This window comes from Bidens hawaiensis, unplaced genomic scaffold (genome assembly GCF_021521415.1).
Source record: "Bidens hawaiensis isolate Kalapana, Puna unplaced genomic scaffold, B.hawaiensis_p1.1 tig00008580_1, whole genome shotgun sequence".
NCBI classification, from domain to species: Eukaryota; Viridiplantae; Streptophyta; class Magnoliopsida; order Asterales; family Asteraceae; genus Bidens; species Bidens hawaiensis.
The window spans coordinates 256,008-267,944 of record NW_027491619.1 but is presented as its reverse complement, the minus strand read 5'-3'; positions in this window follow the sequence as shown (position 1 = coordinate 267,944).

The window sequence follows — 11,937 nt, the reverse complement described above, 5'->3', positions numbered from 1 at the left end:
CTCTCCCAAAACGTGATTAAATATATTGAATTTTTGTCGCAACAGATCTTGACTCCTCCTCCTCATGTCTTCATTACCCACATACACTTAAATCAATGCTTCCTATAGTGCCTTGGCAGACTGCAGTTCTCTAAAACCCAAGGCAATCTTAGGTGAGAGTGCCATAGTTCACGTTGAAAGTGCCTTTTCATATTCTTCCACTTTCTCAAAATCAGCATCATCATACAACTCAACAGGCTTCACAGCAACTTCCTCAGAGTTCTCACGTTGGTATGTAATGGCTTGAGGACCTCTAACGTTACTTCTCCAAACCTTAGCGTCTTTCATTTTAACATATTTCTCAAATCTGAACTTTCACTCACTAAACCCTTCATGAGACATCAAACGAGGGATACGAGTGGTGGTTCCCATTATCGAGTCCAGTTCTTGATGAAGTGTAGCATTTGATGATCCATTACCATTTGTTATTTGTTCCATTTTAAACAGTACAAGTAACAGTCCAATAAATTTAGTCCAAGAATAATTTTTAAAGCCCAATAGATCAGGCCCACTTGCGGCTCAGCCGAGAACTATAAAGTTGACAGAAAACACAAATGTTGACCGAAAACAAACTTTGATCGAGAACAGTGGACATAAAACAGCTGTGACCGATAACACTTGATGACCGAAAACCCTGAATGAGCGAGAACTCTGAGATTCAACCGAGAACTATCAAATATGCCCGAGAACACTTGAATTGGACTGAAATCGATGAAATCAAGCTAAAAACCCAGGATGATTGGCCGAGATCCCTTAAATGATCCCAAGAACTGTTTAAATGGTCGAAAAAACAAGGTAATCAGTTTGATTTGGTAACAACTAATTCCCGTGTTTAGTGGAATTTGATTTGTTTCCAAAGAAAAATCAATCTTTGGCCAAAAATAAAACTTCTTCTCCGATACACAGTTTACCGGAAAAATATACCAAATCACCAAAATCACGAATAAATCCAAATAAACAATAAATCTTGAATCGTTTGATATCAAACCCGAGCATTGAATGGTTCAAAAAGCTCTAATACCAATTGTTAGTCCTGTAGATGGATCTTTCAATATGATATCAAAGATCTCAATGTTATTGCAGAATATAACATGAGATGATTCTAGAAACACGATTTAGAATACTCAAAAACACCAGCAATGCTTCAAAACATACATATATTGATCGTCTAATGCTTAAGCAATTACAATACTCTTTCAACCAACTCAAAGTGAACAGCCAGCCCTTAACCCTATTCATAACATGTCTATATATAGGGGAACTACAACCTAGCCCAAAAACAAGCCCGAGCCCACGGAGATCACATATCGATCTCAGTTTACATACGCATACAAGACACAAACCATGCAAGCATAGACTAAGTACAAACCAACTAAGTATAGACCCAACAGGCGTACAACTTCTCGTTTATAAGTAATTCAATCAAGATTCTAAGATGCGAATCATGATCTTCCTTTGACTTAGAATAAATAAGTATGTCGTCGATGAATACGATAACAAATTTATCTAAGTAAGGTTTACAAATACGATTCATCATGTCCATGAACGCGGATGGCGCATTAATGAGACCAAACAACATTACCGTGAACTCATAATGTCTATACCTTGTTTGGAATGTGGTTTTCGGGATATCTTCGGATTGGACTTTGAGCAGATGATAACCAGAACGCGGATCTATCTTAGAGAAATAGCTTTCTCTTTGCAATTGGTTGAACAGATCGTCAATTCGGGGTAATGAATATCGGTTCTTGATAGTTACTTTGTTTAAGGCTTGGTAGTTGATACACATTCACATGAATCCATCCTTCCTCTTGACAAAGAGAATCGGTGCTCCCCACGGTGATGAACTTGGATGGATAAAACCCTTCTAGAGTAGCTCGTCTAATTGTTTCTTCAACTCCTTCACCTCTGTTGGCGCTAAACGATATGGAGCTTTGGCGATTGGATCAGTTCCGGGCATGAGGTCTATTTTAAATTCGACTTTTCAATCGGGTGGAATACCAGGCAATTCGCCGGGAAAGACATCGGAAAACTCGGAGACAATAGGTACGTCCTTTATCAAATTTAGTTTGGATTATTCGGTTACATAGGCCATCAATGCCAATCATCCTTGATTTAAACATTTATTAGCCCTAATCATGGAGATTATGCTAACTTGGCAAGCGTCTTTGTCCCCTTCAATTCGAATGGTTCGTTTATTAGGGGCTCGAAATTCAACGGTCTTGCTATTGCAAATGATACGAGCATGATCGTTGGATAACCAGTCCATACCAAGTACTCTATCAAATCTAGAAAGAGTGATGGGTAAAAGCTGAATAGGTAAAACGTAATCAGTTAACAATATTTTCCCGTTTTCTAAGGCTTCGGAGATTTCAACGATTTCGCCACTAGCGGTCTCGACGCTAAAATTTATATTTAATTTCTTTAGAGGTTCGTTTAATAGACTACAAAAACTATAATCTATAAAACTTAAATTAGCACCTGAATCGAATAAAAATCTAGCATACGTGTCGTTAACTAAGAACGTACCGTTGATGGTTTCCGGCATGTCGACCGCTTTCTTTGTGTCAAGTACGGAAACTCTTGCATTCCCTTTTTTCGGCTCACTCTTTTGACCATTACCACCTGCACCTCCAGCAGCGGGTTTGTTCTTGGGGCATTCAAAATTAAGATGTCCCATTTCCTTACAGTTAAAGAAAGTCATCGTCTTTTTCCAACAATCGCCCGTTGCATGGCCAGGTTTGTGACACGAGTCACAGACAGTTGTAGATAGAGCAAAGTGGCATCGGCCTTTGTGGTATTTCTTTCAGATTTTACATTGGGTGTAGTTGGAATTGAATCCAGATTTTCGTTGATCTACACCTTTAGCCTTGAATCGGGCACCTCCATTTTTCTTGTGGTCGCTTGATGGCACCACTTTCTTGTCCTCCTCCTTATTACGGATCAGACTATTCATTAGATAACCGGCTAATTCCATGGCGGATCAGCGGTTTGAGGCAAGTGAGACCTCACCATGTCGCGAATTTCTTGCGGGAGTCCCCATATAAAACGAGTTACTTTTCTGGATTCAGGCGTCACCAGCTGGGGCACAAGTCGACAGTACTCGTGAAATTTGGTGTTGTATTCATAAAGATTGGTTACAATGACTTGATGATTAAGGAATTTGGATTGAATTTGGTCAGTTTCATGCATCGGGCAGAATTTTGATAGCTCCGTGTCCTTGAATTCTTCGCACATTAGATTGTACAATGTTTGCCTTCTTTTGCTCATGATGAGAGTGTTCCATCACTCTAAAGCTTCGCCTTTGAACATTTGCGTTGTATATTGGATCTTTTCTTGTTTGGCGCACTTGCTAATGATCATTGTCGACTCCATATCCTCCAGCCACCTTAATGTTGCAATGACACCCTTGTCGCCATAAAATTCCTTTGGACTGAAATTCTTAAAATCTTTGAATGAGCAACTCTCAATTTTGAGTTTCTTGAATTTTCGATTAAACTCTCATCCAACATTCGATTCGTGTACACTTTCTTCCCCTTTTCGAGGAGCTTTCGCATTGTTTGGTTCTTGGTTCGACATTCTGAAATATTTACATTCTTTTCTTAAAACACATTTTTATTTATTTATATATATATATATATCATAAAAGATATATATATATATATATTATTACATTACACACATACATATATATATCGTTATTTGATATATATATATATATATATATATATATATATATATATATATATTCTTATCCTTACGAGAACGATTATCGTTCTTTATTGTTATACACATTATTACAACAAACGCTTGATTACACTATCACAGTTCCTAGTCCTTCATAAACTTCTTGACCATTTTTGTCATCTTGTTGCATTTATGGAGAAGTTATTCTCCCATCTTTTTCTTCTTTCTTCCTTCTTCAGCCACCTTTTTCCTCAACTCATCGGTCTCGTGCAGTGCACAATCGAGATGTTATTTTGGAGATTGTTGAATGATATTTGGATATCCGTATTATGGAGGCGGATCACGATATCCCCATCATCACGATGTCATAGTGGTTTTTGGGGTATGGTGATGAAGTTGCTTCATAGGGATATTTGAAGAATGCTTCTGCAGCTGCCTCTTGTTGACAGATCTCGTTTGCTTGTTTCGAGATTGAATAAATCTTTCCTTGAAATGGTGGAAAATCTGGTGGAAACCTGATCTGGATTCCTTGAATACTTTGCACATAAGGATCTTCGGGATCATAGCACGGACTCATGTGGAAGAACGGGTTCATACATCCTTTATCTGGTGGGCAGTCACACTTAGAGATTATTGATGGTTCCTCTCTTGGTGTACTTATTTCTTAAGAGATTTCCTCATCGGGATCTTCTTCAGGATCTTCCTCTTCTTCGGGGTCTTCCTCTTCTTCCATGGCCTTTTCTGTATCATCCATCAAAGGGTCCAGATGATAAATCTCATACAGTTGGATGACTCTCATCTTCGGCCTTTGAGAAGGTCCATTATAGGCATTGGGGTGAGAACCAATGGAGTTGTAAGCTGATGTTCCCATTTGCCATCGTCTTTGATCGGAGTGGCATTGCATCCAATCGGAAGGGTCGGACTCCGGTTCCACTTTGATTTGTTTGTTGGTAAGAAATTCGTTGGACGGGTGATACATCGAAATGTTGGATGGATGGTACATTGGAACGTCAGATGGATGATACGTTGGAATGTTGGACGGATAATACTCCGGGATGCTTGACGGATGGTAACTTGAGGTTCTTGGGGGATCGTACTCATGTCTTGGTGGATCGCTTGGTAGATTGATCGGTAGTTTTTGAGTGCCGGGAAAATAAACCGGGGTGGGTTGTTTAATTGGATGATCATGGTTGAAGAAATCTTCATAATAGTCTTCACTCATGTTGTCCTTTGGAATTGGTTCGGGGCACCCAGCTCTCATTGTGTCGTGCATGAAGCCGTTTGTTATTTTCTTGAATGACATCTATAGGTGGTTTAGATTGAGAAGGGATAGAAAATGTTACCAGCCTATCTTATCCCTATCTAAATAAAACAAGCAATAATAATAATTCTTATTCACCTTGATCGAAACTTAGGTATTATCAATTAATACCTAATTCGCTAAGATCGATGGCTTTGATACCAACCTGTCACACCCCCAACTTGGGCCTAGGATTGTGACAACAGTTGGTACCGTTTTTGTAATTAAAGCAGAGTTATGAATTAAATGCGAAAATATTTGCGGGATTAAAATATAATATTTACATATCAAAAGAGGGGATTATAAAATACCTGTTTTAAAGTTTACAAAAGATTACTTGTTTATCAAATCACCATTTATATATTTAATGTTTTAACAAAATGATCTTAGCCATCAGATTGCCTAGAGATGACTGCGATTCTTCAAGCGCTTATCCTTCATTACCTGTAAAACAGTTTGAAAATACGTCAGCAACACATGCCGGTGAATAACCTGACACGTAAAATATTTTATTTACTTAATTACCCCTCGAGACATAACTTAGGTCTCGGCCCATCGTGGCCTAGGAATAATCAAGTTAAAAACTAAATCACAATTATAAACTTAAGCTCTACTCGAAACCGCTCAGCAAACACTGCATCGTTTGAGATTACTTAGCTACCATTAGTATACACATGATTACTCTCTATCGGACATAACTTAGGTCTGGCCTATCGTGGTGGAGGCATATAACCAGGTGTGGCATGGTGTGCCCACCGTCTACCACATATGTAAGGATCCAAACAAACGTACACGTTAGCCTGAGGGCCAGCGATTACTTTTGTTCATAATGTTTTAGAGATATGTAATCTCATGTAATCAATTTTTTTTGACTCGATTAAATAAGTTATAAAAGTTCGGTCAGTGAAGTGAAGCTGATCCTTTTCAAAGGTGAATATAACCTTTTGTTATTACTAGATCTTTAATACAGCTTAAGAGATTTAGTCTCTTTTGTATAATCTTTACCTCGATTATATTTACTTCATGAACCTTTAGTTCAAAACATGTTTTCTTTATTTTACAAGTTTAAACCTTTAGTTTTACTTGTTTACTTTTCTAAACACTACGCTTCTTCTTCTAGAAGAAACATATACTTTTTATTTCTTTACTTATTATTTAATAAACTTAAATAATATTAATAACAAAGAATTACTTTATATTTATATTTCTTTCTTTTATTTTTTTGTTATATTTTTTTATACCATCGACAAGGGTATAAGCCTTTTAATATTATATTAATATTTTATTCTTGCATTATCCCTACCTTGGTTGGCTTATATTCCCAATACTCTCGAGCAGCATTTCGACGCTTTCACGGTTCTCAAGAAATCTTGGTCAGCACCTCCTTGCACGTAAATCGATGTTCGCCAATCGTCAGGCTTTGTTAGCACGCACTTAAAGGCAACGTCGGTTTTCCTCTTGGTGGCACGTACTTCGAGGCAACATTGGTTATTTGGCACGCAAAACGAGGAGTCTCCGGGTTTCGGGCACCGATTACGAGGAGGGTCGGGGCACATTTTACGAGGTAGAGCGAGAGTGATTTCTAGAGAGAGACTGAGTTGGTGTGAGTGTGAATGAGGGCCGATGGCCCTGTTTCTAGGCGCTGATCAGCTGACCCATCGCGATACGCGATGGGTCTTGCAAAGGATCCATCGCGTATAGCGATGGGTTAACGGATCCTTAATTATTATTTTAATGGATCGCGATACGCGTTGGGCCTACCTAGAGGTCATCGCGTATCGCTACAAGACTTGTCGTGTAACCTAGTAGGCTTACCACGCGTGCCACGTGGCTGAACCCGGTGCCACGTGTCATTTCCTGTTAGACCACGTCATCGCGATACGCGATGACGTTGTGTCTAGGGTATCGTGTACCATGATATGTTAGGAAAACAGATTTTTCAAGATTGGCCCTTGTTCTTTAAAAACTTGGCATTTTTACCCAATATTTTTGTGATGTTACAATATATATATCTAATTAGATTAGATTTAAGGGATTTTTACATATACCCCCTCCTTAAGTTTCCTTAGTACGTATTTTCCTAATACTAAACATTTAATTACATATTTTCCCTTCTAGTGTGCTAAGGTTACCTATGTTTTAAGGAAAAATGTATGATAAGAATTTTTTTTTATCAAAATCCATATCCCTTCATTTCTAGGGTGAATCTTCTGAACCAAGCTCTACGAGATTGTTTCAGCCCATAGTTAGTTTTTTTAGGCGACATACTTCCTTTGCTTTGAATTTTTTTTGAACCCGGTTGGAGTTTCCATGTATACTTCTTCTTTTATTTCTCCATCAAGAAAGACATTCTTAACATCACATTAGTGAGGAGGCCATCCTTCAATTGTAGTTATCGAGAAAAGGACCCTGATCGTCTTAATTTTAGCTACGTGAGAGAGTGTTTCTTGGTAGTCAACCCCATATGGTTTTGTGTAGCCTTTAGCCATCAACCATTCTTTGTATCTTTTATTGGTTACGTATGGTTTATGATAACCTAGGGGTTTCTTTCCTATTGGAAGTCACATATTTCCCATGCATCATTTTTAATTAGTGCTCATCTCTGTTTCCATATAATCCTTCTAGTTCATTGATCCTAAAGCTTGTTACACATACTTTGGAATTTGTTAAGCATATAGAGAAGCATTAAATGCCTTAGATTTTATAGATAGGTTCGCTTATGTTATGTTGGCTATGTGACATCTGGAGGATTTGGATTGTTTTTCTAGTGAGTATCTCTTTGCTAGAATTCCACTGTTGTCTCTTAGTGGTGGAACATATCTCTCGGTCGTTTCTTCAAGTGTTGTTTTTGGTTGAATTTGTTCATATTGCACTATTTGTTCCTCCACTATTTGTTCTATTCATATCTCATGGTTATTAATATTTTGACTTTCATGAGATTCTATATCTTCATATGTTTTAGAGTGAGTTACATCTGACACCTGAGTAGGAGGATCTTGGATGGGAACACTAATTGTTGACTCATCTTGGGTATTATGATCTTTTATTGATGATGGTTGGGCATTGTGAACAACTTCTTCTAGGATGAAGCCCATTTTGAATCCCACTTCAACCAACTCAGTGTGTCAATGTCATTACACTCCTCCCCTTCCCCCGATCGCTATGTTTGGAGGTATAAACGAGTTCGGTTTCAAGGAAGTCACAGTTCATGGTAGTGTACACATGACGTCTTTTTAGAGTATAGCACCGGTATTCTTTTTATTTGACACCATATCCCACAAAAACGCATATTTCAGCACATGGGTCAAGTTTGGTTTGGTTAATTTTTGAAATGTGTACAAAGACAGAGCACCCAAATATTCATCGTTTTAATATAAGGGCAAGCGGTAATTTTGAAAATTTGGCAAGAGCTTCAAGAGGGGGTTTTTGGTCAAGGGATTTTGTTGGTAGCCGATTGGTAAGATATGTGGTTGTAGCAAGAGCCTTAGGCTAGAAAGGCGTAGGTACTTGAGATTCAATTAGAGGAGCTTGATTTTTTTCTAAGAGGATTCAGTTTTTCCTTTCGACATTGCCATTTTGTTCATGAGTATGCCATCATGATGTTTGGTGATTTATCCCTTTCGCTTGAAAAAAGTTTTTCATTGAGTCATTTATGTACCCCCCCCCCTCCCCTCATTATCAGACTGAAGAGTTTGAATGTTGGTTTTAAATTGAGTTTGTATCGTGGCATAAAAAATAGTAAATTTATCAAAACCTTCATATTTGATTTTTAAGAAGTAAATCCATATCATATTAGTGAACTCATCAACAAATAAGACAAAAATGGAAATTGTGTCCCCCAAGACCTTTTGCGGATACACATACGCACCAAATGAATAAGAAAAAGAGGTAAATCAACTTTTGTGTTAATTTGTTTAAAAGTATGCCTTTGATTTTTAGCCAAAAGACAAGTTTCACAATTTAATGTTTTTTTTAAAGGAAATAATTTTAAGAATAAGTGATGTAAATAACCGGTTGAGGGATGTTCTAATCGTCTATGCCATAACCAAGTTTCTCTATTTGTAGTCCCATGAGCCAGCATCACAGTACCATGTTGAGTCACCTCTTCCACATAATACAATACTTGGCAATCAGTGCCACACCTAATGATCACTCCCGTCCTGATGTCTTGTAAGATATAAAAAGTGGGATGCATTAATGCTGTGCAATTTAATTCTTTTGTCATGTGACTAATATATAACAATTTATGTGATAAATACGCGACGTAAAGACAATTTGATAATTTTGAAGATGGAGATATTTCAATAGTCACTCCTCCCTTAACGGGAACTATTCCCTCATTTGCGGTTTTGATGCGGTAAAATTTTGGTTTAAATCTTTCTATCATGTCCGATAATTTAAACGTCATGGTAGCACCACAAACAAAAATCCAACATTTAAGTAAATTTTCAAAATTTTGGGCCATATTAACTTGTTGGTAGCACGGCAATCACTTTTCCATCGTCATCTAGATGGTTGCCTCTATCACTGGTAATCTGATCTCCAGTATCATGTTGGTTGTCGTCGCCGCTGGTATTCTTCTTTGGCCAAACCAGCACGGTCGTCGGCATGGATTCGTGATAATGCTCCGACAAACGCTTAATTGACACGGTTGGTACCATCGGGGTGGTTGTGGTGGTGCATTCTGATCGCCTCATGTTCATGACCTCGACTTCATTTGGTTCGGTGGTGAAGTTGTATTACCATAGATGGCTCCAAAATTGCCTTTATAAGCCTTCTCTTTAGACATAGTAGCATTGGCATAACTATTATGTTTGAGATTGATTTTCAACCTATCAGAAAGGGTTTGCTTTTGATTCTAGTTTGGAGAATTGAGGTTGTTTTTGAGAATATTGATATTCTGTAATAACTAATCGTTATCTAAACTGTTGTCTGGCATGGGTTTCACGGGTTTGAATTTTTGAATGAAGGGTAGATGATGAACACGAGCAGGAGAAATGATCCGAGAATCATTCACTGCTCTGATACCTTCTTCGATAATGGAATACATAGAAATTGTGTATGTTGATTAAGTAATCTTTTGAATAACAATGTTGTGTTTACAAAGAAAAGAAAACCAAATAAATTGACAAATTACAAAGGAAATACAAGAATGAATGAAATATAAAATCCGTTGATTTGTGCTCCTCATTGGTACAAAGTTGGTGTCATCTTGCTATTTGATATATCTAAACAGGGAAGTGAAGTGAATGCTTATTCCCATTAAACCTTTATCTTTATTTTCTAACAAAATATAGCACAACATATCATGTACAAGATTTGACCCTCAATATTTAGGTTGTAGGACACACTACTTAGCCACCGGAAATCAGGAAGTACCCTAGGAACGCTTCTTAATTTTCGGTTAATATAATACCCCACTGTACTTTCCAAAAACTTTTAATTTTCATGTATACTTTGGCTTGCTTCTTGTTTTTTTTTTCTTGTGGAATATCTTGAATATATATAAACAAAAACTTTAACACTGAGGTTTCTCGTGTATTTGTCCCGAATTTACGGGTATGAGTCTCACCAAACCCATATAACCCTTAAACGAGTTATAACATCTCCTTAAATAAAAAAAATAATCATACCAAATATTTGATATTAAAATCTTATTAAATAGGGATATACTAAAAATTAATATCCGATTAAAAAAATATATTATTTATAGTTAATAAACAATTTTATAGTAAAAAAAATAAGGGTGCCATGGGTCTCATCAAACCAGATAACTTTTAAACGAGTTATAACATCTCATTTATTTGTGAAACCCTTTCAATATCAAGTCTTAAGTATATTATTAACTTACTTACAATAAATAAAATTAAAAACCAAAAAAATATATAAATATTAAAAACAAAAAATGTAAAACAACCCCTATCATACGTTGGGATAAAACCTAGAAAATAAATAAATCAAACAAATTTGAAAGTTATTTCGGTCTTCGTGTCTAAGGTTTTGATTCTAGCTATGGGTACAAACAAAGTAACGGATCTTGCTAGTTTTATTATCATCCTTACTAGCAAGTAGGTTTCAACACTCTTGTTTTTCCCTACATTCTAACATGTAACATTGCAGGAGGGAAATTTGGACCACATGAAAGTTCCATTAAGTGAAATAGTTTTGGCAACCAAAGATTTCTCTACAACAAATTACCTTAACTCAGGCGGATTCGGAGAGGTATTTAAAGCAAAACTTGACTGCTTTAATGTCCTAAAATCAGCGGATACTAAAGGCAATGATGGTGTGTTGCCCAACGTTGCTATTAAACGCATCACTAGTAAAATAAAGGGAGAACACGGGTTCATTGCTGAAATTGAAATGCTTAGTAAGTGTAAGCATCCAAATATAGTTTCACTTCTTGGATTTTGTCATGAAAGTCAGAATATGATTATTATATATGAGTATGCTTCTAAAGGAAGCCTTGATGAGTATTTAAAAAACTCTGATAGCATGACTAGTCTTACTTGGGCTCAACGTATACAAATAAGTCTTGATATTGCTCGTGGATTAGATTACATTCACGAGAGTGCTCTACAAACAATAATACATTGTGATGTAAAAAGTGCAAACATATTATTAGATGATAACTTGGTGGCAAAAATTGCTGACTTTGGTCTCTCAAAGGTACAACATAGAAATCAACAAGGAAGCACCATGTTAACGAAAAATGTTGGTGGGACAGACGTGTACATAGATCCAGAATACAAAAAATATGGTAAACTGAAAAAGCAATCTGATATTTACTCATTTGGAGTAGTTTTATTTGAAATAATGTGTGGGAAGTTGGCATATAACGAGACTTTCAAAGGGGGGCTTACGGCAGTAGCTCGACAATGCTATAAAGATGGAACATTAAAGGATTTGTT